Raw genomic sequence first — 26,443 nt, 5'->3', positions numbered from 1 at the left:
TATTGAGGCATTTATAGCCAGCTGGAGCTCGCCTGTTTGTTCTGTTGCTGTGCATGTTGTTGTGTTGTACAGTAGTGTGGCATTTATAATCCAGCTGTGTTGTACAGTAGTGTGGGATTTATAATCCAGCTGGGGCTCGCCAGTGTGTTCTGTTGCTGTACATGTTGTTGTGTTGTGCAGTATTGTGGCATTCATAGCCAGCTGGGCCTCGTCTGTATGTTCTGTTGCTGTGCACGTTGTTGTGTTGTACAGTATTGTGGCATTCATAACCAGCTGGGGCTCACCTGTGTGTTCTGTTGCCGTGCATGTTGTTGTGTTGTACAGTACTGTGGCATGTATAGCCAGCTGTGGCTCACCTGTGTTTTCTGTTGCTGTGCATAGTGTTGTGTTGTACAGTATCGAGACATTTATAGCCAGCTGGGGCTCGACTGTATGTTCTGTTGCTGTGCACGTTGTTCTGTTGTACAGTACTGTGGCATTTATAATCCAGTTTGGGCTCAACTGTGTGTTCTGTTGCTGTGCACGTTGTACAGTATTGTGGCATTCATAGACAGCTGGGACTCGCCTGTATGTTCTGTTGCTGTGTATGTTGTGTTGTACAGTATTGTAGCATTCATAGCCAGCTGGGGCTTGCCCGTGTGTTCTGTTGCTGTGCACGTTGTTGTGTTTTACAGTATTGTGGCATTCATAGCCAGTTGGGGCTCACCTGTGTGTTCTGTTGCTGTGCACGTTGTTGTGTTTTACAGTAGTGTGGCATTTATAATCCATCTGGGGCTCGCCTGTGTGTTCTGTTGCTGTGCATGTTGTTGTGTTGTACAGTATTGTGGCATTCATAGCCAGCTTGGGCTCGCCGGTATGTTCTGTTGCTGTGCATGTTGCTGTGTTGTACAGTAGTGTGGCATTTATAATCCAGCTGTGTTGTACAGTAGGGTGGCATTCATAGCCAGATGGGGCTCCCCCATATGTTCTGGTGCTGTACATGTTGTTGTGTTGTACAGTAGTGTGGCATTTATAATCCAGCTGGGGCTCGCCTGTGTGTTCTGTTGCTGTGCATGGTGTTGTGTTGTACAGTATTGAGGCATTTATAGCCAGCTGGGGTTCGCCTGTATGTTCTGTTGCTGTGCATGTTGTTGTGTTGTACAGTAGTGTGGCATTTATAATCCAGCTGTGTTGTACAGTAGTGTGACATTTATAATCCAGCTGGGGCTCGCCAGTGTGTTCTGTTGCTGTGCATGTTGTCGTGTTGTACAGTATTGTGTCATTCACAGCCAGCTGGGCCTCCTCTGTATGTTCTGTTGCTGTGCACGTTGTTGTGTTGTACAGTATTGTGGCACTCATAGTCAGCTGGGGCTTGCCCGGGTGTTCTGTTGCTGTGCATGTTGTTGTGTTGCACAGCATGTTGTTGTGTTGTACAGTTTTGTGGCATTTATATTCCAGCTGGGGCCCACCTGTGTGTTCTGTTGCTGTGCATTTTGTTATGTTGCACAGTATTGTGGCATTCATAGCCAGCTGGGACTCGCCTGTGTGTTCTGTTGCTGTACAAGTTGTTGTGTTGTATAGTATAGTGGCATTTATAATCCAGCTGGGACCCGCCTGTGTGTTCTGTTGCTGTGCATGTTGTTGTGTTGTACAGTAGTGTGGCCTTCATAGCCAGCTGGACCCACCTGTGTTTTCTGTTGCTGTGCACATTGTTGTGTTGTACAGTATTGTGGCACTCATAGCCAGCTGGGCTCACCTGTATGTTCTGTTGCTGTGCATGTTGTTCTGTTGTACAGTATTGTGGTACTCATAGCCAGCTGGGCTCACCTGTATGTTCTGTTGCTGTGCATGAAGTTGTGTTGTACAGTATTGTGGCATTCATAGCCAGTTGGGGCTCACCTGTGTGTTCTGTTGCTGTGCACGTTGTTGTGTTTTACAGTAGTGTGGCATTTATAACCAGTTGGTGCTCGCCTGAGTCTTCTGTTGCTGTGCACGTTGTTGTGTTTTACAGTAGTGTGGCATTTATAATCCAGCTGGGGCTCGCCTGTGTGTTCTGTTGCTGTGCATGTTTTTGTGCTGTACAGTATTGTGGCATTCATAGCCAGCTGGGGCTCACCTGTGTGTTCTGTTGTGCATGTTGTTGTGTTGTACAGTATTGTGGCCTTTATAATCCATCTGGGGCTCACCTGTGTGTTCTGTTGCTGTGCACGTTGTGTTTTACAGTAGTGTGGCATTTATAACCAGTTGGGGCTCGCCTGAGTTTTTTGTTGCTGTGCACGTTGTTGTGTTTTACAGTAGTATGGCCTTTATAATCCAGCTGGGGCTCGCCTGTGTGTTCTGTTGCTGTGCATGTTGTTGTGATGTACAGTATTGTGGCATTTATAGCCAGCTGGGCCTCGCATGTATGTTTTGTTGCTGTGCATGTTGTGTTGTACAGCAGTGTGGTATTCAAAGCCAGCTCGGCCTCTCCTGTGTGTTCTGTTGCTGTGCATGTTGTTGTGTTGTACAGTATTGTGCCATTTATAATTCAGCTGGGGCTCGCCTGTGTGTTCTGTTGCTGTGCATGTTGTTGTCTTGTACATTATTGTGGCATTCATAGCTAGCTGGGGCTCGCCGGTATGTTCTGTTGCTGTGCATGTTGCTGTGTTGTACAGTAGTGTGGCATTTATAATCCAGCTGTGTTGTAAAGTAGGGTGGCATTCATAGCCAGCTGGGGCTTGCCCATATGTTCTGGTGCTGTGCATGTTGTTGTGTTGTACAGTAGTGTGGCATTTATATTCCAGCTGGGGCTCGCCTGTGTGTTCTGTTGCTGGGCATTGTGTTCTTTTGTACAGTATTGAGGCATTTATAGCCAGCTGGAGCTCGCCTGTATGTTCTGTTGCTGTGCATGTTGTTGTGTTGTACAGTAGTGTGGCATTTATAATCCAGCTGTGTTGTACAGTAGTGTGGGATTTATAATCCAGCTGGGGCTCGCCAGTGTGTTCTGTTGCTGTACATGTTGTTGTGTTGTACAGTATTGTGGCATTCATAGCCAGCTGGGCCTCGTCTGTATGTTCTGTTGCTGTGCACGTTGTTGTGTTGTACAGTATTGTGGCATTCATAACCAGCTGGGGCTCATCTGTGTGTTCTGTTGCCGTGCATGTTGTTGTGTTGTACAGTACTGTGGCATGTATAGCCAGCTGTGGCTCACCTGTGTTTTCTGTTGCTGTGCATAGTGTTGTGTTGTACAGTATCGAGACATTTATAGCCAGCTGGGGCTCAACTGTATGTTCTGTTGCTGTGCACGTTGTTCTGTTGTACAGTACTGTGGCATTTATAATCCAGCTTGGGCTCAACTGTGTGTTCTGTTGCAGTGCACGTTGTACAGTATTGTGGCATTCATAGACAGCTGGGACTCGCCTGTATGTTCTGTTGCTGTGTATGTTGTGTTGTACAGTATTGTAGCATTCATAGCCAGCTGGGGCTTGCCCGTGTGTTCTGTTGCTGTGCACGTTGTTGTGTTTTACAGTATTGTGGCATTCATAGCCAGTTGGGGCTCACCTGTGTGTTCTGTTGCTGTGCACGTTGTTGTGTTTTACAGTAGTGTGGCATTTATAATCCATCTGGGGCTCGCCTGTGTGTTCTGTTGCTGTGCATGTTGTTGTGTTGTACAGTATTGTGGCATTCATAGCCAGCTTGGGCTCGCCGGTGTGTTCTGTTGCTGTGCATGTTGCTGTGTTGTACAGTAATGTGGCATTTATAATCCAGCTGTGTTGTACAGTAGGGTGGCATTCATAGCCAGATGGGGCTCCCCCATATGTTCTGGTGCTGTACATGTTGTTGTGTTGTACAGTAGTGTGGCATTTATAATCCAGCTGGGGCTCGCCTGTGTGTTCTGTTGCTGTGCATGGTGTTGTGTTGTACAGTATTGAGGCATTTATAGCTAGCTGGGGTTCGCCTGTATGTTCTGTTGCTGTGCATGTTGTTGTGTTGTACAGTAGTGTGGCATTTATAATCCAGCTGTGTTGTACAGTAGTGTGGCATTTATAATCCAGCTGGGGCTCGCCAGTGTGTTCTGTTGCTGTGCATGTTGTCGTGTTGTACAGTATTTTGGCATTTATAACCAGTTGGGGCTCGTCTGTGTGTTCTGTTGCTGTGCATGTTGTTGTATTGTACAGTATTGTGTCATTCACAGCCAGCTGGGCCTCCTCTGTATGTTCTGTTGCTGTGCACGTTGTTGTGTTGTACAGTATTGTGGCACTCATAGTCAGCTGGGGCTTGCCCGGGTGTTCTGTTGCTGTGCATGTTGTTGTGTTGCACAGCATGTTGTTGTGTTGCACAGTATTGTGGCATTCATAGCCAGCTGGGACTCGCCTGTGTGTTCTGTTGCTGTACAAGTTGTTGTGTTGTATAGTATAGTGGCATTTATAATCCAGCTTGGACCCGCCTGTGTGTTCTGTTGCTGTGCATGTTGTTGTGTTGTACAGTAGTGTGGCATTCATGGCCAGCTGGACCCACCTGTGTTTTCTGTTGCTGTGCACATTGTTGTGTTGTACAGTATTGTGGCACTCATAGCCAGCTGGGCTCACCTGTATGTTCTGTTGCTGTGCATGTTGTTCTGTTGTACAGTATTGTGGTACTCATAGCCACCTGGGCTCACCTGTATGTTCTGTTGCTGTGCATGAAGTTGTGTTGTACAGTATTGTGGCATTCATAGCCAGTTGGGGCTCACCTGTGTGTTCTGTTGCTGTGCACGTTGTTGTGTTTTACAGTAGTGTGGCATTTATAACCAGTTGGTGCTCGCCTGAGTCTTCTGTTGCTGTGCACATTGTTGTGTTTTACAGTAGTGTGGCATTTATAATCCAGCTGGGGCTCGCCTGTGTGTTCTGTTGCTGTGCATGTTGTTGTGCTGTACAGTATTGTGGCATTCATAGCCAGCTGGGGCTCACCTGTGTGTTCTGTTGTTGTGCATGTTGTTGTGTTGTACAGTATTGTGGCCTTTATAATCCATCTGGGGCTCGCCTGTGCGTTCTGTTGCTGTGCATGAAGTTGTGTTGTACAGTATTGTGGCATTTATAGCCAGCTGGGCCTCGCATTTATGTTTTGTTGCTGTGCATGTTGTGTTGTACAGTAGTGTGGCATTCAAAGCCAGCTCGGCCTCTCCTGTGTGTTCTGTTGCTGTGCATGTTGTTGTGTTGTACAGTATTGTGGCATTTATAATCCAGCTGGGGCTCGCCTGTGTGTTCTGTTGCTGTGCATGTTGTTGTCTCGTACATTATTGTGGCATTCATAGCTGTAGGAGGCTGGCCTGGTTTGTAGTGGTACCAAGGGGTACTTACACTCTGCACCAGGTCCAGTTATCCCTTATTAGTGTAGAAGAGGTGTCTAGCAGCTTAGGCTGATAGAAAAGGGTAGCTTAGCAGAGCAGCTTAGGCTGAACTAGGAGACGTGTAAAGCTCCTACTATACCACTGGTGTCATATGCACAATATCATAAGAAAACACAATACACAGATATACTAAAAATAAAGGTACTTTATTTTTATGACAATATGCCAAAAGTATCTCAGTGAGTACCCTCAGTATGAGGATAGCAAATATACACAAGATATATGTACACAATACCAAAAATATGCAGTAATAGCAATAGAAAGCAATGCACGCAATGTACAGTCACAATAGATTGCAATGAGAGCACATAGGTATAGGGGCAACACAAACCATATACTCCAAAAGTGGAATGCGAATCACGAATTGACCCCAAACCTATGTGACCTTGTAGAGGGTCACTGGGACTGTAAGAAAACAGTGAGGGTTAGAAAAATAGCCCACACCAAGACCCTGAAAAGTGGGTGCAAAGTGCACCTAAGTTCCCCAGAGAGCACAGAAGTCGTGATAGGGGAATTCTGCAAGGAAGACCAACACCAGCAATGCAACAACAATGGATTTCCAGACGAGAGTACCTGTGGAACAAGGGGACCAAGTCCAAAAGTCACGATCAAGTCGGGATTGGCAGATGCCCAGGAAATGCCAGCTGTGGGTGCAAAGAAGCTGCCACCGGATGGTAGAAGCTGTGGATTCTGCAAGAACGAAGAGGACTAGGAACTTCCCCTTTGGAGGATGGATGTCCCACGTCGTGAACAAGCTTGCAGAGGTGTTTCCGTGCAGAGAGACCGCAAACAAGCCCTGCTAGCTGCAAGGGTCGCGGTTAGGGTTTTTGGATGCTGCTGTGGCCCAGGAGGGACCAGGATGTCGCCAATTGCGTGAGTAGACAGAGGGGGCGTCCAGCAAGACAAAGAGCCCACTCAGAAGCAAGCAGCACCCACAGAAGTGCCGGAACAGGCACTACGAAGAGGAGTGAGCCAGAGCTCACCCGAAGTCACAAAAGAAGGTCCCACGACGCCGGAGGACGACTCAGGAGGTCGTGCACTGCAGGTTAGAGTGTCGGGAACCCAGGCTTGGCTGTGCACAAAGGAAATCCTGGAAGAGTGCACAGGAGCCGGAGCAGCTGCAAATCACGCGGTACCCAGCAATGCAGTCTAGCGTGGGGAGGCAAGGACTTACCTCCACCAAACTTGGACTGAAGAGTCACTGGACTGTGGGAGTCACTTGGACAGAGTTGCTGAGTTCCAGGGACCACGCTCGTTGTGCTGAGAGGGGACCCAGAGGACCGGTGATGCAGTCTTTTGGTGCCTGCGGTTGCAAGGGGAAGATTCCGTCGACCCACGGGAGATTTCTTCGGAGCTTCTAGTGCAGAGAGGAGGCAGACTACCCCCACAGCATGCACCACCAGGAAAACAGTCGAGAAGGCGGCCGGATCAGCGTTACAAGGTCGCAGTAGTCGTCTTTGCTACTTTGTTGCAGTTTTGCAGGCGTCCAGAGCAGTCAGCGGTCGATTCCTTGGCAGAAGGTGAAGAGAGAGATGCAGAAGAACTCTGATGAGCTCTTGCATTCGTTATCTAAATAATTCCCCAAAGCAAAGACCCTAAATAGCCAGAAAAGGAGGTTTGGCTACTTAGGAAGGAGGATAGGCTAGCAACACAGGTAAGACCCTATCAGAAGGAGTCTCTGACGTCACCTGCTGGCACTGGCCACTCAGAGCAGTCCAGTGTGCCAGCAGCACCTCTGTTTCCAAGATGGCAGAGGTCTGGAGCACACTGGAGGAGCACTGGGCACCTCCCAGGGGAGGTGCAGGTCAGGGGAGTGGTCACTCCCCTTTCCTTTGTCCAGTTTCACGCCAGAGCAGGGCTGGGGGATCCCTGAACCGGTGTAGACTGGCTTATGCAGAGATGGGCACCATCTGTGCCCATCAAAGCATTTCCAGAGGCTGGGGAGGCTACTCCTCTCCAGCCCTGACAACTTTTTCCAAAGGGAGAGGGTGTAACACCCTCTCTCTGAGGAAGTCCTTTGTTCTGCCTTCCTGGGCCAAGCCTGGCTGGACCCCAGGAGGGCAGAAACCTGTCTGAGGGGTTGGCAGCAGCAGCAGCTGCAGTGAAACCCCGGGAAAGGTAGTTTGGCAGTACCCGGGTCTGTGCTAGAGACTCGGGGGATCATGGAATTGTCTCCCCAATGCCAGAATGGCATTGGGGTGACAATTCCATGATCTTAGACATGTTACATGGCCATGTTCGGAGTTACCATTGTGACGCTATACATGTCGTGACATATGTATAGTGCACGCGTGTAATGGTGTCCCCGCACTCACAAAGTACGGGGAATTTGCCCTGAACAATGTGGGGGCACCTTGGCTAGTGCCAGGGTGCCCACACACTAAGTAACTTAGCACCCAACCTTTACCAGGTAAAGGTTAGACATATAGGTGACTTATAAGTTACTTAAGTGCAGTGGTAAATGGCTGTGAAATAACGTGGACGTTATTTCACTCAGGCTGCAGTGGCAGGCCTGTGTAAGAATTGTCAGATCTCCCTATGGGTGGCAAAAGAAATGCTGCAGCCCATAGGGATCTCCTGGAACCCCAATACCCTGGGTACCTCAGTACCATATACTAGGGAATTATAAGGGTGTTCCAGTATGCCAAAATAAATTGGTGAAATTGGTCCCTAGCCTGTTAGTGACAATTTGGAAAGAAATGAGAGAGCATAACCACTGAGGTTCTGGTTAGCAGAGCCTCAGTGAGACAGTTAGTCATCACACAGGTAGCACATACAGGGCACACTAATGAGCACTGGGGCCCTGGCTGGCAGGGTCCCAGTGACACATATAACTAAAACAACATATATACAGTGAAATATGGGGGTAACATGCAAGGCAAGATGGTACTTTCCTACACAACCCCCCCCCAAACGAAGGACAATAAGACTAGCCATGACCTGATGAGTCTTCATTGTCTAAGTGGAAATATCTGGAGAGTCCATCTGCATTGGAGTGGGTACTCCCAGGTCTATGTTCCACTGTATAGTCCATTCCCTGTAGAGATATGGACCACCTCAACAATTTAGGGTTTTCCCCTTTCATTTGTTTTAGCCAAAGTAGAGGTTTGTGGTCTGTCTGAACAATGAAGTAAGTGCCAAACAGGTATGGCCTCAACTTCTTCAGTGCCCAGACCACAGCAAAGGCCTCCCTCTCTATGGCAGACCAATGCTTTTCTCTAGGGGTAAAACCCCTGCTGATAAAAGCAACAGGTTGATCCTGGCCCTCAGAATTGAGTTGTGATAAGACTGTCCCTACCCCTAATTCAGATGCATCAGTTTGGACAATGAATTTTTTGGAGTAACAGGGGCTTTTCAGGACAGGTGCAGAGCACATGGCCTGCTTCAGCTCCTCAAAAGCTTTCTGACAGTTAGCTGTCCACAATACCTTTTTAGGCATTTTCTTTGAAGTGAGGTCATTAAGAGGGGCTGCAATGGAGCCATAGTTCTTTATGAACCTCCTGTAGTACCCAGTGAGGCCTAAGAAGTCTCTCACCTGAGTCTGAGTTGTAGGGGGAACCCAATCTATAATAGTTTGGATTTTCCACTGAAGTGGTGCAATCTGTTCTCCACCAACAAGGTGTCCCATATAAACCACTTCCCCCTGCCCTATCTGGCACTTTGAAGCCTTGATAGTGAGGCCTGCCTTTTGCAGGGCCTCCAAAACGTTCCACAGGTGGACCAGGTGATCATCCCAGGTGGAGCTAAAGACAGCTATATCATCTATATATGCAGCACTAAAAGCCTCCAACCCTTGCAGGACTGTATTCACCAACCTCTGAAAAGTGGCAGGTGCATTTTTCAACCCAAAAGGCATTACTGTGAATTGGTAGTGCCCTCCAATGGTTGAAAATACAGTTTTTGCTTTAGCATCCTCTGATAACTTGATCTGCCAATACCCTGCAGTCAAATCAAAGGTGCTTAGATACTTGGCAGATGCCAGTGTATCTATTAGCTCATCTGCCCTGGGTATAGGGTGAGCATCAGTTTTAGTTACCTGGTTGAGACCTCTGTAATCTACACAAAATCTCATTTCCTTCTTTCCATCTTTGGAATGAGGTTTTGGTACAAGTACCACAGGAGAGGCCCATGGACTTTCAGAGTGCTCAACCACTCCCAATTCAAGCATTTTTTGAACCTCTTGTTTTATGCAGTCCCTGACATGGCCAGGCTGCCTATAGATCTTACTTTTGACAGGCAAGCTGTCTCCAGTATCTATAGTGTGCTCACACCAAGAAGTGGTGCCTGGCACAGTAGAAAAGAGTTCAGAAAACTGACCCAGGAGATTTATGCAGTGGTCTTTCTGCTCAGCAGTAAGACAATCTGCCAAAACTACAACTTCCACTAGAGCATCTTGTTCTGTGGAAGAGAAGAGATCAGGGAGAGGGTCACTCTCTTCTTCCTGTCCTTCATCTGTTGCCATGAGCAGGGTGAGATCAGCCCTGTCATAGTAGGGTTTTAGGCGATTGACATGGAGCACCCTAAAGGGACTCCTGGCAGTGCCCAAGTCAACCAAGTAGGTGACTTCTCCCTTTTTCTCAACAATTATGGGGGGTCCACTCCATTTGTCTTGGAGTGCTCCTGCGGCCACAGGCTCCAAGACCCACACTTTCTGCCCTGGTTGGTACTGAATCAGAACAGCCTTCTGGTCATGCCATTGCTTTTGGAGCTCTTGGCTGGCCTGAAGGTTTTTACTGGCCTTTTTCATGTACTCAGCCATTCTAGATCTTAGGCCAAGTACATAGTCCACTATGTCTTGCTTAGGAGCTTTTAAAGGTTGTTCCCAACCCTCCTTCACAAGTGTTAGAGGACCTCTTACAGGGTGTCCAAATAGGAGTTCAAAGGGGCTGAAGCCCACTCCTTTTTGGGGTACCTCCCTGTAAGCAAAAAGGAGGCAAGGTAACAGGACATCCCATCTCCTCCGGAGTTTTTCAGGGAGTCCCATTATCATTCCTTTGAGAGTTTTATTAAACCTCTCAACCAGTCCATTTGTTTGTGGATGATAGGGTGTGGTGAACTTGTATGTCACACCACATTCCTTCCACATGGCCTTTAAGTAAGCAGACATGAAATTGCTTCCCCTGTCTGATACCACCTCTTTTGGGAAGCCCACCCTGGAAAAGATTCCCAGGAGGGCCTTTGCCACTGCAGGAGCTGTAGTGGTCCTTAGAGGAATTGCTTCAGGATATCTGGTGGCATGGTCCACTACCACCAAGATAAACCTATTGCCTGAAGCAGTAGGAGGGTCAAGGGGGCCAACTATGTCAACCCCTACCCTTTCAAAGGGGACCCCAACCACAGGCAGTGGAATAAGGGGAGCCTTTGGAGTGCCACCTGTTTTGCCACTGGCTTGACAGGTTTCACAGGACTTACAAAATTCCTTTGTGTCCTCTGACATTCTAGGCCAATGAAACAAGGGGACAAGCCTGTCCCAAGTTTTCATTTGCCCTAAATGTCCAGCCAAGGGAATGTCGTGGGCTAGAGTTAGGAGGAACTCTCTGTATTGCTGGGGAATCACCAATCTCCTGGCTGCTCCAGGTTTTGGATCCCTTGCTTCAGTATACAAGAGGTTGTCCTCCCAGTAAACTCTGTGAGAGTCACTGACATCCCAATTTTGCTGTTTGACAGCTTGCTGTCTTAGACCCTCTAGTGTGGGACAGGTCTGCTGTGCCACACTCAGCATCTCCCTGGCAGGCCCCCCTCCACCCAAAAGCCCAGCAGTGTCTGCTTCCAGCTCCTCTGGTGTAGGTTCTGCACAGGGTGGAAATTCTTCTTCCTCAGAAGTTGAATCCACTGTAGAGGGAGGGATAGTAGGTAGTGTTTTACCTTTACTAACCCTAGCTTTAGGGAGAACTTGGTCCATTGTTCCAGGATCCAAGTCACCCTGTCCTTTTTGCTTTTTGGCCTGAGCCCTGGTCAAAGCAAAAATATGCCCAGGAATGCCCAGCATTGCTGCATGAGCCTCCAACTCCACTTCTGCCCAAGCTGATGTCTCTAAATCGTTCCCTAGTAGACAGTCTACAGGTAAATCTGAGGCAACCACAACTTTCTTTGGACCAGTAACCCCCCCCCAGTTGAGATTCACAACAGCCATGGGGTGGCTAAGAGTGTTGTTATGAGCATCAGTCACTTGGTACTGGTGACCAAGTAGGTGTTGTTCAGGGTGGATCAGTTTCTCTATTACCATGGTAACACTGGCCCCTGTGTCCCTCTAGGCCTGAACCTCAACACCATTTATTAGGGGAAGTTGCTTGTACTTATCCATATTAAGGGGACAAGCAACTATGGTGGCCAAATCAATGGCACCTTCAGAGACTAACACAGCCTCTGTGGTCTCCCTAACAAGACCAACCCCAACTAAATTACCAAAAGTGAGCCCAGCTACTCCCTTAGATTGGCTATTAGTAGGTTTGCTCCCACCACCACTGCTATTACTAGGGGCACTAGGTGTAGCAGTAGGAGTGGTGCCCACACACTAAGTAACTTAGCACCCAACCTTTACCAGGTATAGGTTAGACATATAGGTGACTTATAAGTTACTTAAGTGCAGTGGTAAATGGCTGTGAAATAACGTGGACGTTATTTCACTCAGGCTGCAGTGGCAGGCCTGTGTAAGAATTGTCAGAGCTCCCTATGGGTGACAAAAGAAATGCTGCAGCCCATAGGGATCTCCTGGAACCCCAATACCCTGGGTACCTCAGTACCATATACTAGGGAATTATAAGGGTGTTCCAGTATGCCAAAATAAATTGGTGAAATTGGTCACTAGCCTGTTAGTGACAATTTGGAAAGAAATGAGAGAGCATAACCACTGAGGTTCTGGTTAGCAGAGCCTCAGTGAGACAGTTAGTCATCACACAGGTAACACATACAGGGCACACTTATGAGCACTGGGGCCCTGGCTGGCAGGGTCCCAGTGACACATACAACTAAAACAACATATATACAGTGAAATATGGGGGTAACATGCCAGGCAAGATGGTACTTTCCTACAATAGCCAGCTGGGGCTCGCCGGTATGTTCTGTTGCTGTGCATGTTGCTGTGTTGTACAGTAGTGTGGCACTTATAATCCAGCTGTGTTGTACAGTAGGGTGGCATTCATAGCCAGGTGGGGTTCGCCCATATGTTCTGGTGCTGTACATGTTGTTGTGTTGTACAGTAGTGTGGCATTTATAATCCAGCTAGGGCTCGCCTGTGTGTTCTGTTGCTGTGCATGGTATTGTGTTGTACAGTATGGAGGCATTTATAGCCAGCTTGGGCTCGCCTGTATGTTCTGTTGCTGTACATGTTGTTGTGTTGTACAGTAGTGTGGCATTTATGGCCAGCTGGGCCTCGCATGTATGTTTTGTTGCTGTGCATGTTGTGTTGTACAGTAGTGTGGCATTCAAAGCCAGCTCGGCCTCTCCTGTGTGTTCTGTTGCTGTGCATGTTGTTGGGTTGCACAGTATTGTGGCATTTATAATCCAGCTGGGGCTCGCCAGTGTGTTCTGTTGCTGTGCATGTTGTTGTCTTGTACATTATTGTGGCATTCATAGCCAGCTGGGGCTCGCCGGTATGTTCTGTTGCTGTGCATGTTGCTGTGTTGTACAGTAGTGTGGCATTTATAATCCAGCTGTGTTGTACAGTAGGGTGACATTCATAGCCAGCTGGGGCTCGCCCATATGTTCTGGTGCTGTACATGTTGTTGTGTTGTACAGTAGTGTGGCATTTATAATGCAGCTGGGGCTCGGCTGTGTGTTCTGTTGCTGTGCATGGTGTTGTGTTGTACGGTATTGAGGCATGTATAGCCAGCTGGGGCTCACCTGTATGTTCTGTTGCTGTGCATGTTGTTGTGTTTTACAGTAGTGTGGCATTTATAATCCAGCTGTGTTGTACAGTAGTGTGGCATTTATAATCCAGCTGGGGCTCACCAGTGTGTCCTGTTGCTGTACATGTTGTTGTGTTGTACAGTATTGTGGCATTCATAGCCAGCTGGGCCTCGTCTGTATGTTCTGTTGCTGTGCACGTTGTTGTGTTGTACAGTATTGTGGCATTCATAACCAGCTGGGGCTCACCTGTGTGTTCTGTTGCTGTGCATGTTGTTGTGTTGTACAGTACTGTGGCATGTATAGCCAGCTGTGGCTCACCTGTGTATTCTGTTGCTGTGCATGGTGTTGTGTTGTACAGTATCGAGATATTTATAGCCAGCTGGGGCTCGACTGTATGTTCTGTTGTTGTGCACGTTGTACAGTATTGTGGCATTCATAGCCAGCTGGGACTTGCCTGTATGTTCTGTTGCTGTGTATGTTGTGTTGTACAGTATTGTAGCATTCATAGCCAGCTGGGGCTCGCCTTTGTGTTCTGTTGCTGTGCACGTTGTTGTGTTTTACAGTAGTGTGGCATTCATAGCCAGCTGGGGTTGCCTGTGTGTTCTGTTGCTGTGCACGTTGTTGTGTTTTACAGTATTGTGGCATTTATAATCCTTCTGGGGCTCGCCTGTGTGTTCTGTTGCTGTGCATGTTGTTGTGTTGTACAGTATTGTGGCATTTATATCCAGCTGAGTCTCGCCTGTGTGTTCTGTTGAGTTCTCTGGGACAGGATCACACAGACATGGAACATGTAACCCGGGCATTTGATGCAATCCGCCCTGTATGTTGAGAGGGTGTGGTTGAGGCTCTCCAAGGCACACATAGAAGGAATGCCAAGGCCCTGATGGCGCCCTCCATGATAACCCCCTTTCAACACCCAAGGTGGGCGGGGCATTACATGTTGTGTCTGCACATGTGCCAGTTGCCCGTGTGCTACCTGCCTATTCCTTCCTGCACAAAAACAATCTCTCCCTCAACACAGCCATCCTTGCACTGTGGTGCAAGAGTTGCTGCGTTGGCGCACGGCAGCAAATGTAGCATTGGTGCAGGGGGAAACACAAGGGTGCACCGTATTCTAGTAAATACGGTGCATCCCTCTGTTTTGAAAATGACGGTGCGCCACGCTGCCAAATTTGGCACAGTGATGCGTACCGCCATTTTCTGTTAAATCTGGCCCTGAATCTGCTGCTGAGGCAAGAATTCATGAGCACCACCACTTGCGTCAAAGCCAGGACCCCTGTGAGTACCAGTACACCCTCCTCACAGGAAACGTTCCGGTAGTCAAGGGAAGAAAATAAAAAATTGCCGTTACTCAGTACCAGTGAGTACCGGCTCATTCAAAGCACTGAATACAATTATAGATATGGATTAGTAAATATTGGGGGTGTTCCTCAAAGAAGGGTTCTGAGTAATGATAAAAAATCAAGTTCTCTGGGATGCCACACTGAACCCCGAAGTGAAACACATCCCCGTTACCTACATGTTACCTAGCTATAATATGGGCTCTTCTCCCTGCTCCAAAAGTAAAAAAAAAAGACCTGCCTCCTCCCACCCACCTCCTACCACCCCTAAGACATAGTATCAGCTTGTTGTTGTTCTTCACTACCCCAGTGTTTGGAAGAATGAGATCACACCAGAATGATGTCACTCAGTGCAATCGAGACCTAGAGGCCTAGATGCATGGAAGAACTGCAAACAATGTCCCATTCTGGTCCGAGAGGCTACTGCATAATATTAGCAAACATTGCATAATGACTCAGGGCCATATGTTCAAACCCATTTTCCCATAGACACAGAATGGATAAAACCCTTCGGTACATCTGACCTTCAGAATGTTGTTCAGGGTTACCAAACCACATTAATGGTATCGCAGCTCAGGATAAATACTGAGTTTGTTCCAAAATAGTGAGTGGAAAATACAGTGCGTCATCGGGTATATCAGACGAAATATGAAATATTAGGGCCTTACTTAGAATTAAGAACCTGATTACGACCTTGGAGGATGGGATACTTTCACAAACATGACGGATATCCCGCCCGCCATTTTACAAGTTCCATAGGATATAATGGAACTTGTAATACGGCACACCGGATGTCCGTCACGTTTGTGACAGAGTATCCCATCCTCCATGGTCCTTAGTTGACTCAATACTCTGTCAAAATGTGGCTGAGATCCTGCCCTCCATATTACAAGTGCTGTAAATGTAATAAGGCAGACACGGCATCCACCATGTGTCCCATCTACTAAATTCTTAAAAAAGGCCCCTAATCACCAATGTCTATCTCGCAGTCATACTAAAGGGCTGGTCTTGTCTATGGATATCAATGCTCCTGCAGCACAGATCAAGTCCGGCTGTTCATCCAGGCACCGTGAGTGTATCCAGTATCTGTGTTTCTCTCTCTTGCCCCGTTCCCCTTTCCCTAGAATTACTTCTAATCTGTGTGCTTGGTGTAATTCAGAGAAGTGTGGGAGCTCACACCACTCTCACTGGATCTGGGTTAGTGTATCGTGATAATGCTGGCCTGATGGTTAATTACGAAAAGTCTGCACTCTTTCAGGTGCAGGGAGTGGGTCTTGCCACAAAGGACCAAGTCAGCTTGCCCTGTGAACCTACAGGTGTACAGGCAGTGTGAGATCTGGTCTAAAGCTGGGAGTCTAATATTGTCCCCTTTTAGAGACAATCTGGAAGGAGCATAATGTTTGGGTGGCCTCACGATCTCCAATTATGGGTCAGGTCACTGTTTAAAATTAGAGCCCTACCCAGAATACTTCACACACAGTAAGATTATCCATCCAGAATTCCTGAGAAGTTCTTTCAAACAATAGTGGGCCTGGTAAGATCATCTCTGTAGGTGCGGGACACGCGGTCTAGAGTAGAACTGGACAAGTGAGGTCAATTGGTTTATGATGGAGGATTAGGGATGACGGGCGTCAGGTCATTTTAAGGGACAGCATGTCTTCTAACACTGCATGACTGGTTCTTTGGGCACACGGATGACATGGCATTTCTCTTGGAATATAACTTATTTGATATTTCCACCTTTCTAGGCGTCTTACATATGGTAGAAGGATCCCATTGCAAATTACTTCTGCTGTAGTGCTGGTTATTAAATGCTGATGTAAAGCCCTTAGAACAACTGGCTGGGAAGGTAGGCTGAGCACATACTCAACTGTGGGCCTGACCACAGCTGCTGCACCAAGTTGAATTCTTGCTAGATTTTTGCTCCTGGAAGCTTATCAGCAATTCTGAGTTGGGTGATGTTTGCAGAATGATCGGTGGAGTATGACCTCAAAGGCCAATTCTATAGGTACCTGCAATTTTGACGTACCTTGGGCTTGCAGCTTCCACCCACAGAGCACCCCCTCAAATTTAGGGCCTGATGTAGGTCTTGGCGGTATTACTGCCAATCTGCCACAGACTCAAAAACACCATCAAGTCAATGGTGTTGCACACGCCATGTTTAGATGTTACAGTTCTGCAGGCGGTGGGCTAGTGGTAGATTGCTGACGACGGGGGGCCATCGCAGGAGCCACTGAGCATTGTACAATGGCAGTGGCTATCACATAGAGGCAAATGATGCACACACACTCTACCTTAGCCATATATGTCCACCTGGCCCACACACAACACAACATCTACATGCAGAAAACACACGCTGCCATACATCCATGACACAACATACACACACTATTGATACTACACCCACATACACACACATACAACACAATCACAACAACCAACACAACGACCCCCCACCTACACAAACACACACACAAAAGCACAATTGTACACATCATAACAATGACCACCACACAGGAACAACACAGCCTGAATGTTGCACACAGCAACACATCACACCACCAAAAACACACAACACACATCAGACCCACATGCATGTGGCACACATAAAGACACAACCACATCACCCACTCCAGCTCCCTCCACCTCAACCAGCCAATCCAATCTCACACACTCATACATGTCCTGACTCACATACACAACTGGACTCACAATATCACAGGTGCAGGTTCACTTGTAACATGCACACATAGACGTGGTGACGAGTGTGATGCCATCATTAATGTGATGCCAGCATTCATTTGGCAATGAATACTGACACCACAATAACATTTGTGTATGTGTGCGATATGTTTCTTGTACCAATGTGTCTCCATCACTTACTGACAGAAATGTGTTCCCGACATATGCATGTCAGAGTTATGTTTAAAAAATGCCTGTGGCATGTATATTTCTGCAGTTGTCCCGAGCTCATGTGCAGTGCCCACACAACATACACAGTACATGCAGTATCTCTACCTTCAAGTCTGGCGGCAACAGGGTCATGTGTCCTTCGTGGTCCAGTGGCAGCAGCGAAGGCAGGTGATGTCCAGTTGGGTCCAGTCCAAAACAGAAGCAGAAACATGGAAAAAGAAAGGTTTTGTGCCCCCTTCCTCCTCCAGTCCACCATCTCAGGGGTGAAGGTTGGACTGCCACAGTAGGCTTGGTGGTACGGTACATCCAAATCTGCTCTGGGGTAAAGGTGGCTGGAGTCACGCCGTCAGCCCCTACTCCCAATGCCACTATTGTGTCAGCTGGAGATTCTTGGCAGAATCAGCAGGTCATGGGTGGTGTTTTGCCTGTGGTCCCTATGTAGGAAAGTACCATCTTGCCTGGCATGTTACTCCCATTTTTACTTGTATGTCAGTTTGTGTTTGCCTGTCTCACTGGGATCCTGCTAGCCAGGACCCCAGTGCTCATAGTTTGTGGCCTAAATGTGTGTCCCTATGTAGTGACTAACTACGTGTCACTGAGGCTCTACTAATCAGAACCTCAGTGTTTATGCTCTCTCTGCCTTTTAAATTGTCACTATAGGCTAGTGACCATTTTCACCAATTCTAATTGGCACACTGGAACACCCTTATAATTCCCTAGTATATGGTACCTAGGAAACTAGAGTATTGGGGGTTACAGGAGATCCCTATGGGCTGCAGCATTTTTTTTGCCACCCATAGGGAGCTCAGACAAATCTTACACAGGACTGCCGCTGCAGCCTGAGTGAAATAGCGTTCAAGTTATTTCACAGCCATTTTACACTGCACTTAAGTAACTTATAAGTCACCTATATGTCTAACCCTCACTTGGTGAAGGTTAGGTGCAAAGTTACTAAGTGTGAGAGCACCCTGGCACTAGCCAAGGTGCCCCCACATAGTTCAGGGCAATTTCCCCGGACTCTGTGAGTGCAGAGACACTATTACACGCGTGCACTACATATAGGTCAATACCTATAGGTAACTTCACAATGGTAACTCCGAATATGGCCATGTAACATGTCTAAGATCTTGGAATTGTCCCCCCATGCCAAATCTGGTATTGGGGTGCCAATCCCATGCACCCCGGGGCTCCACCATGGACCCCGGGTACTGCCAAACCAGCTCTCTGGGGTTTTCTCTGCAGCTACCGCTGCTGCCAACCCACAGACAGGGTTCTGCCCTCCTGGGGTCTGGGCAGCCCAGTCCCAGGAAGACAGAACAAAGGATTTCCTCTGAGAGATGGTGTTACACCTTCTCCCTTTGGAAATAGGTGTTAAGGACCTGAGAGGAGTAGCCTCTTCAGGCCTCTGGAAATGCTTTGAAGGGCACAGATGGTGCCCTCCTTGCATAAACCAGTCTACACTGGTTCAGGGAACCCCCACCCCCTGCTCTGGCACGAAACTGGACAAAGGAAAGGGGAGTGACCACTCCCCTGTCCCTCACCACCTCAGGGGCGGTGCCCAGAGCTCCTCCAGTGTGTCCCAGACCTCTGCCATCTTAAATCCAGAGGTGTGAGGGCACAATGGAGGCCTCTGAGTGGCCAGTGCCAGCAGGTGACGTCAGAGACCCCTCCTGATAGGTGCTTACCTGACTAGGTAGCCAATCCTCCTCTGAGGGCTATTTAGGGTCTCTCCTGTGGGCTTTTCCTCAGATAACGATTTGCAAGAATTCACCAGAGTTCCTCTGCATCTCCCTCTTCGACTTCTGCCAAGGATCGACCTCTGACTGCTCCAGGACGCCTGCAAAACTGCAACAAAGTAGCAAGAAGACTACCAGCGACATTGTAGCGCCTAATCCTGCCGGATTTCTCGACTGTTTCCTGGTGGTGCATGCTCTGGGGGCTGTCTGCCTTCACCCTGTACTGGAAGCCAAGAAGAAATCTCCAGTGGGTCGATGTAATCTTCCCCCTGCTAATGCAGGCATCAAACTTCAGCTTCACCGGTCCTCTGGGTCCCCTCTCATCATGATGAGCGTAGTCCCTGGAACACAGGTGGTGGATCCAAGTGACCCCGACAGTCCAGTGGTCCAGCTGTCCAAATTTGATGGAGGTTAGTCCTTGCCTCCCCTCGCCAGACAGTAATCCTGTGTACTGCGTGAACTGCAGCTGTTAGGGCTTCTGTGCACTTTTGCAAGGAATCATTCGTGCACAGCCTAGCCCAGGTCCCCAGCACTCTGTCCTGCATTGCTCAACTCGCTGAGTTGACCACCGGCTTCGTGGGACCCTCTTTTGTAGTGTTGAGACGACCACCATGCTCTGTTTTCTTGAACCCGTGTTCAAGTAATTCTGCGGGTGCTGCCTTCTTGTGCATGGGCTCTCTGTGTTGCTGAGACCCCCCTCTGTCTCTTCTTCCAAGTGGCGACCTCCTGGTCCTTCCTGGGCCCAGACAGCACCCTTTTTCTTCAACCGCAACCTTTACAGCTAGCAAGGTTTGTTTGTGATCTTTCTCCAAAGAAACAACTCTGCATCCTCCAGAATTCCGTGGGACATCTTCTGTGCAAAGGAGAAGTTCCTGGCATCTTCCGTTGTTGCAGAATCTTCAGCTTCTTCCGCCCGGAGGCAGACATTTTTCACCTTCATCCGGGGTTTAGTGGGCTCCTGCCACCCTGGACCATTTCGTGACTCTTGGACTTGGTCCCCTTCCTTTACAGGTCCTCAGGTCCAGGAATCCGTCTTCAGTGCTTTGCAGTCAGTTGTGGTCTTTGCAGAATCTCCGATCACGACTTTAGTGTGTTCCTGGGGTAGTAGGGTCACTTTACTCCTACTTTTCAGGGTCTTGGGGTGGGGTATCTTGGACACCCTTAGTGTTTTCTTACACTTCCAGCGACCCTCTACACACTACACTAGGCCTGGGGTCCCTAAGTTGTTCACATTCCACTTTCTTACTATATGGTTTGTGTTGCCCCTAGGACTATTGCATCCTATTATCTTCTACAGTGTTTGCACTACTTTTCTAACTGTTTACTTACCTGATTTTGGTTTGTGTGTATCTTTTGTGTATTTTACTTACCTCCTAAGGGAGTATATCCTCTGAGAGATTTTTGGCACATTGTCCCATAAAAAAAGTACCTTTATTTTTAGTAACTCTGAGTATTGTGATTCTTGTGATATAGTGTTATATGATATAAGTGGTGTAGTAGGAGCTTTGCATGTCTCCTAGTTCAGCCTAAGCTGCTCTGCTATAGCTACCTCTATCAGCCTAAGCTGCTAGAACACCTCTAACCTACTAATAAGGGATAACTGGACCTGGCACAAGGTGTAAGTACCATCTGGTACCCACTATAAGCCAGGCCAGCCTCCTACACCCGCCAACATCTAAATCAGGTGGGTGGATTGCCAAGGCAACGGACAGGTTTTCCGATGGAATACTGGCAGCAGAACCATTACCACCAAGATCTGCATCAGGCCCTTAGTTCACTTAAATGAAGCCAACCATCAACAGGTTGGAGATAAAGGGGTGCCACAAGGGTATAGAACTCTGGTTGTTAAAGCTCCTATCCTTTTTGTAACAATGAAGAGAGAAGGGTGAGGTCCTTGAGGTTAGTGAATAGTTAGGCCAAGGAGTTCCCGAGGGACATTACCCCATCAGCTCGCCTCTGCCTAATTCAATTCATATATTTGCACAAAATGTACCTTAACCTGAAACGCATGTGCAGCATGGGTAGGGCTCACCCCTAATCGTTGGCCATTTTAATTCAGGTGAGAGACTTCACCCTATGGTTTGTGAACGGACTGCTGTGGGGCGGTCCTCTGAATATGGTCACCAGCAGCGGTATTCATACTTGACCCAAACCCAGAATGGGTCTCCCGTCTGCTGACAAGAACTTAGAATCAAAGGATGAGATAAAAATCCTACTAACCATGGGCTTCATCTGGACCACACTTAACATTGATGAGCATCAGAGGGGACCCGCTGCACCACAGGTGAGGGATTAGGGTGCCCCAGTGAGCAGGCAAGGAGATGTCCTCACAAACAAGAGGTTTTAGGACCTAGGGTGGGATTACATCAGCATTTCAGCCCAGGAACCAGAGCACATGAGAAGATAGTTATCAAATCTTGGTGTAGAACTGGCTTGACACTTTGCAGTTGTTTTGGTTGCCTGCTGTCTTGCCTCTGTCTTGATCTATGTCACTAATTTGTTCAAAACTGGTGAAAGTACAGTGCTGTAGTAATTGTTAGTGTTGTGGCTGCTATAACTCGAATGGACGTTTGCCACTGTTAGATCCTGTTGAAAAATGCAAATAATTAGCATAGAAAAATATTAAAACACAGTGACATCTACCAGAAATGTTGCATCAACAAGCTTGTATTAAGAGAAAATGAACTCTAGAAAGTAGCTACCATTACAGACATGTACACTGCTTTAGAACCCATTTTTTAACCATTATTGCAATATCTGCCTTCTCGTGTGGTCCGAGAGCTTTTCTTTAGCTTGTGACTGGGACTCGTGCAATAAGCATGCACCGTGCACTCGGTGACATGGTCGCTCGTGGTCTGGAAAGGTCTATGCAGGCAGAACAAAAAGGAAAGGGATTCAGAACAAAATCCCTGCATCCATCGGGACCACCCCAAGGCTGCTCCAGTTTAGGAAAGAGTTGAAGACTCACCTCTTTAAAGAACACTACGGCAGAATCCAATGCTTGCACACAACACAGCTACCTCTCCTAATCTTGTTGACTTTAAGCTGGTCATTGACTATGTCCAGCAATCTGCTGCCTTTTGGCTCTGTTTGTATTATAGAACCACCACATACATGCAAGGTCATGCTGGGCCTGTGTCTCGTACCTTGAATCACATTCACTCATCGCACACTTCTCCGTGTCTATACTTATGACTTATGAACAAGATATCCTTGTGCACTTTTATAGTAAGCTGAAATAAATTGGACCTAAGAGACCAGTCCAATCATTGTGCATAGCATAGGTATCCTACATCACCCTTCCCACCCCCCCAGGACTAAACTAACACGCACTTGGAAAAGGGTGCTGAAGATTTTGGCCTTTGACCCTGTCGCGCATGGGGCGAGCCTAAAGTAATTGCCTCATTACATTTCTATTTTTTACATTTATATCTCCATGTTTCTACAACTGATGATCATTAACCAACATCAATTATTCCCATGCTGCCCGCTATAGGTGTGTCCTCCATAAATATTTCTCCATGACTATTTCCCTCCCAACTATAAACTAGACCTGAATCTAATTTCTGTTACCCTGGCACAATCCTGCTTGATTTTCCCAAAGTTTTGTGTGGTTACACAAGTGCACATTATTGGAATTTCAAACACCTCTACTATATGCTATACAATAATACTACAATATAGTCCCTTTCTGACAGTTTACCTCTAGCTAGTGTTTTCCATCATGCATAATTCTAGTTCTTAATTTGTAAAAGGATAAGTGCCGGGCCCAAATGTTGGTTCAGAAGCCAGTGGCCGGCACAACTGAATGTCGGGATACGAAGGCTGTGTAGTCCTGATCCCACCTCATGCCTCTTTCATCCACCACCAGACACTTCTCGCCTACTCACCTGACTTTATTCAGGTTGTTTTTCATCCTTCCTTTCTCCCTTTGTCACTGTTTCTCCACCTTTCCCTTCTCCCTTTTTGTGTTTTTCACTGTCTTCCTCTGGATGAAAGTCTGTTGAGTATTAATAAGTGCCAGTATTAAAAACACGAGTTCCAAAGGGCCCCATCTGCAACCACTCAAATTAAGCACTGCAAAATCCTCTTTGATTTTTCCACCAATGTCTCTTTCTCCTCATTCCTTCATCTCTCTTTTCCTCTCATAGTTAAGTCCTCACAAAGTTATTGCCATCTTATGATTATTCAACCTCATCCTATTTCCTTTTATGAATATTTACCTTTACCAGTGCCCCCACCACCCTCTTCCAACCATGTCTCAATATCTTCAAGTTTATTTGCCTCATATACGTTTGCAACCATGGGCAGCCGGAGGGTTGTTTATCTCCTGCAGTTATTGTTTTAGGTTTGACCTTCTTTAATGCAGCATAGAGAATGGATGGGTATCCGAGCCGAATGGAACAACAATAATGTTTTTTTACTAATTAAAACTATTAAAAGAAATAAAATTATACATTAAGTTTAAATAATTATTGTTAACCTGGAACTAAAAATAAAATGTTACAGCACATTGACTCATCAAATTAAACGTTTAACAAATAATTTTATAAATAACATTTATTACATTCATTTATACAATAATTATTATTTAAAACAGTTTTTAAAAAAAACACCCTTGCTAATATTTGTAAATTTAAATATTATTCAGTAAATTATATTAAAACGTACTTATGTAATAATTTCAATAAATGTATCATTAAAAGTTTAAATATTTTATTTAATTATATTTAAATAAAAAGTTAAATGTTAAATATTTTGTGTGGCTCAAGTGTATTGAGTCTATAATATCATCAGGCTCTAATATGGTGGACAAAATATCAAAAGACAAAATATCCAACAGTAATTATGTATAGATTGTTCAATATCTAACATCATATATATGGTATCTGCAATTGTAAACTTGTTTATGAAGCTCTTCTACCACTGACGAGGCATTGAAGCAATATGTGGCTCCTGCAGCATCTACACCAGAACCAGAAGCCAGAGGGTAATAGATAGTAAATGTGTAATAGCTGCTTCCTTTTCCTTGTAGGATTAGTTACATGAAGTTTGTGCTCTTGAGATTCATGCATTTATTCTAGGAGTTTGACTAGGGATAGGTTAATTGAAGTGGATTAGTAAAGGGAAGATGTGAGATGATGTTGTGGTGGGATTGTGCTCCGGTTCGTTGGATCAAATGTGTACAAATGGAGAAACGTGTCGGAAGCGTGTTTGATAGTCCACTGTTGTCCAAAAGGTTGGGAGTGAATCACAAAGTGCAGAGAAAGGCAGAGGTGGAGGTTATTTTTTTAAATATAAATATAAACATGTATAGAGAGATACACACATCCAAATACATAGATATAAGCATGCATGCCTACACACATACATATTAACAAGTTATATCTTTATACAAGGCATAGATCCATATACACACCCATATGTACATACACATAATAATATTTACATAGCCAGACAAACACATGCATGTTGTGCATGAATATACATAGACTTTTAAATTGTTTTTTTGTTTTTGTAATTTCTGTATACATGTGTATCTTTAGAAATTGAAGCATAAACCCATAAACCTACATACATGTACTTAGGCAACCTAATCCACACATCAAAACATACATTTTTTTGTCATGTTTGAATATATATGGAGTGTTTTACATAACGTCTAAATCTATGGTTATAGCCTGATAGAAAGCATAAAAAATACATATAGGAAGAACTACCTAACCAATAATCACCTTTACATACTCTGATATATATTATTTAAATACAAAGAAGCATAAACACATATACAGACTCATGTGCACATATGTTAGCTACATACTACAACATATATATGTGTTTGTGATGAATGAAAATATTTTTTCTTAATGTTTACCTAATTTGTTTCCTGATATATACAGTTCTAGCATTCTTCTAGAGTTCACATTCTCAAGTACATAGATACATCTACACGCACAAAGGAATATTTTCATACCCAGACATGTGTGCACATTCAATATATAAACATGTATGCAGTCTCTTAATTCTTACATTACTTGATTTTGCTTTATTATATATGTATTTAGACATATCTACATACATTTACGTACACATTACAGCAAAGTCTTTGCTGTAAAAATGGGAAAAGTCTTTGTTCCTTTCTAGCTCAGCGTGGATGTCACAGTGCTAATCTTATGCTTAAAATTATTGCTAGAAAAACAGGAATTTGAAGTGAGCAGATTCAGAGCATTGCTGGTGTTGTAAGGTTCTCGACACAAAGGAGCTGCTCTCCACCTCAACATGGGAATTACACAGAATTCCCTGCTTCCTGTTTTGCACGCACACACACACACACACACAGATGCCTATGTATTCTCCTGTAAATATACATACACATAATGGAGCTATTCCAGTTCAAAGTACGGACCCATATAGCTACACAATGTCTCTATACATAGAAATATATGCATGTGAAAGATATAATTAGACATATTGTTTTTAAGTCTATTTAGTGATCTTATTTGAGCAACAGAGAGAAATAAAACAAAAATGTCAACAAGAGCAAAACAGTTCCTTTGTGACAGATAAGCAGAATCATGACTGCTACAGCAGATTAAGTGAGCTGTGTACACATGTCAAGTTAACAGTGTTGAAAGCGGTTGTAATATAGCCCTCCAGCCGCATTTGCTGATGGAAGGCCTGTTTACAGTTACATGTAAAGCACACATTCTATATATGGTGATAAACTGACTTGCTTCTGCATGCATACATTTACAGCACACTAAGCTGTGGTTCTGTTTAAGGTCTCAGCAGTACATTTCGCCACGCAGGTCTGTAGGGGAGCCCTTACATCTCTTGGTCTGGCTTTCCTGTGCATTAGCATGCTATAGTTCTCCAGCATGATATTACAGCTTGTCCAATCTGTAGTGTCGTATGAGGGAAACATTTTAGCTCCTGAAAGACTTAATAGAGTAATAACAAAAGTGTTAGCTCGTGGTGAAGTGAATGCAACTTTAGAGTGTTGAGTTTGCGGTTTCACCCGGAGAAATAAAGACATGTGACACATAGCTGTGTGTGTGGCGAGGTCATTGGCGGGTACCTGGGCCATGGAGGATGCTACAGAATCTTTTATCCAGTCTTTAATACACGGGAGAGGTCTCCTTCAACAGCGTATGGATACACGTCTTGTGGTGATGAGTAAAGTCAAGGCTGTACATTTGTGCATTGACGAAGTTAAGCCTTTAACACAGCTGAGTAAAGCCAAGAAGGGGATGGGATCT

The 26,443-nt window shown here is 46.0% G+C and overlaps 1 protein-coding gene across 1 annotated transcript in view; it reads left to right on the top strand.

The window, feature by feature from the left end:
• GCKR (glucokinase regulator) overlaps window positions 1-26,443 on the top strand; it is a 660,332-nt gene that overhangs the window by 306,792 nt on the left and 327,097 nt on the right. The gene's annotated exons all lie outside the window — the stretch shown is intronic.

The sequence above is a fragment of the Pleurodeles waltl genome, chromosome 5 (assembly GCF_031143425.1).
Source record: "Pleurodeles waltl isolate 20211129_DDA chromosome 5, aPleWal1.hap1.20221129, whole genome shotgun sequence".
Lineage (NCBI taxonomy): Eukaryota > Metazoa > Chordata > Amphibia > Caudata > Salamandridae > Pleurodeles > Pleurodeles waltl.
This window is presented reverse-complemented; position numbering and strand designations above follow the sequence as displayed.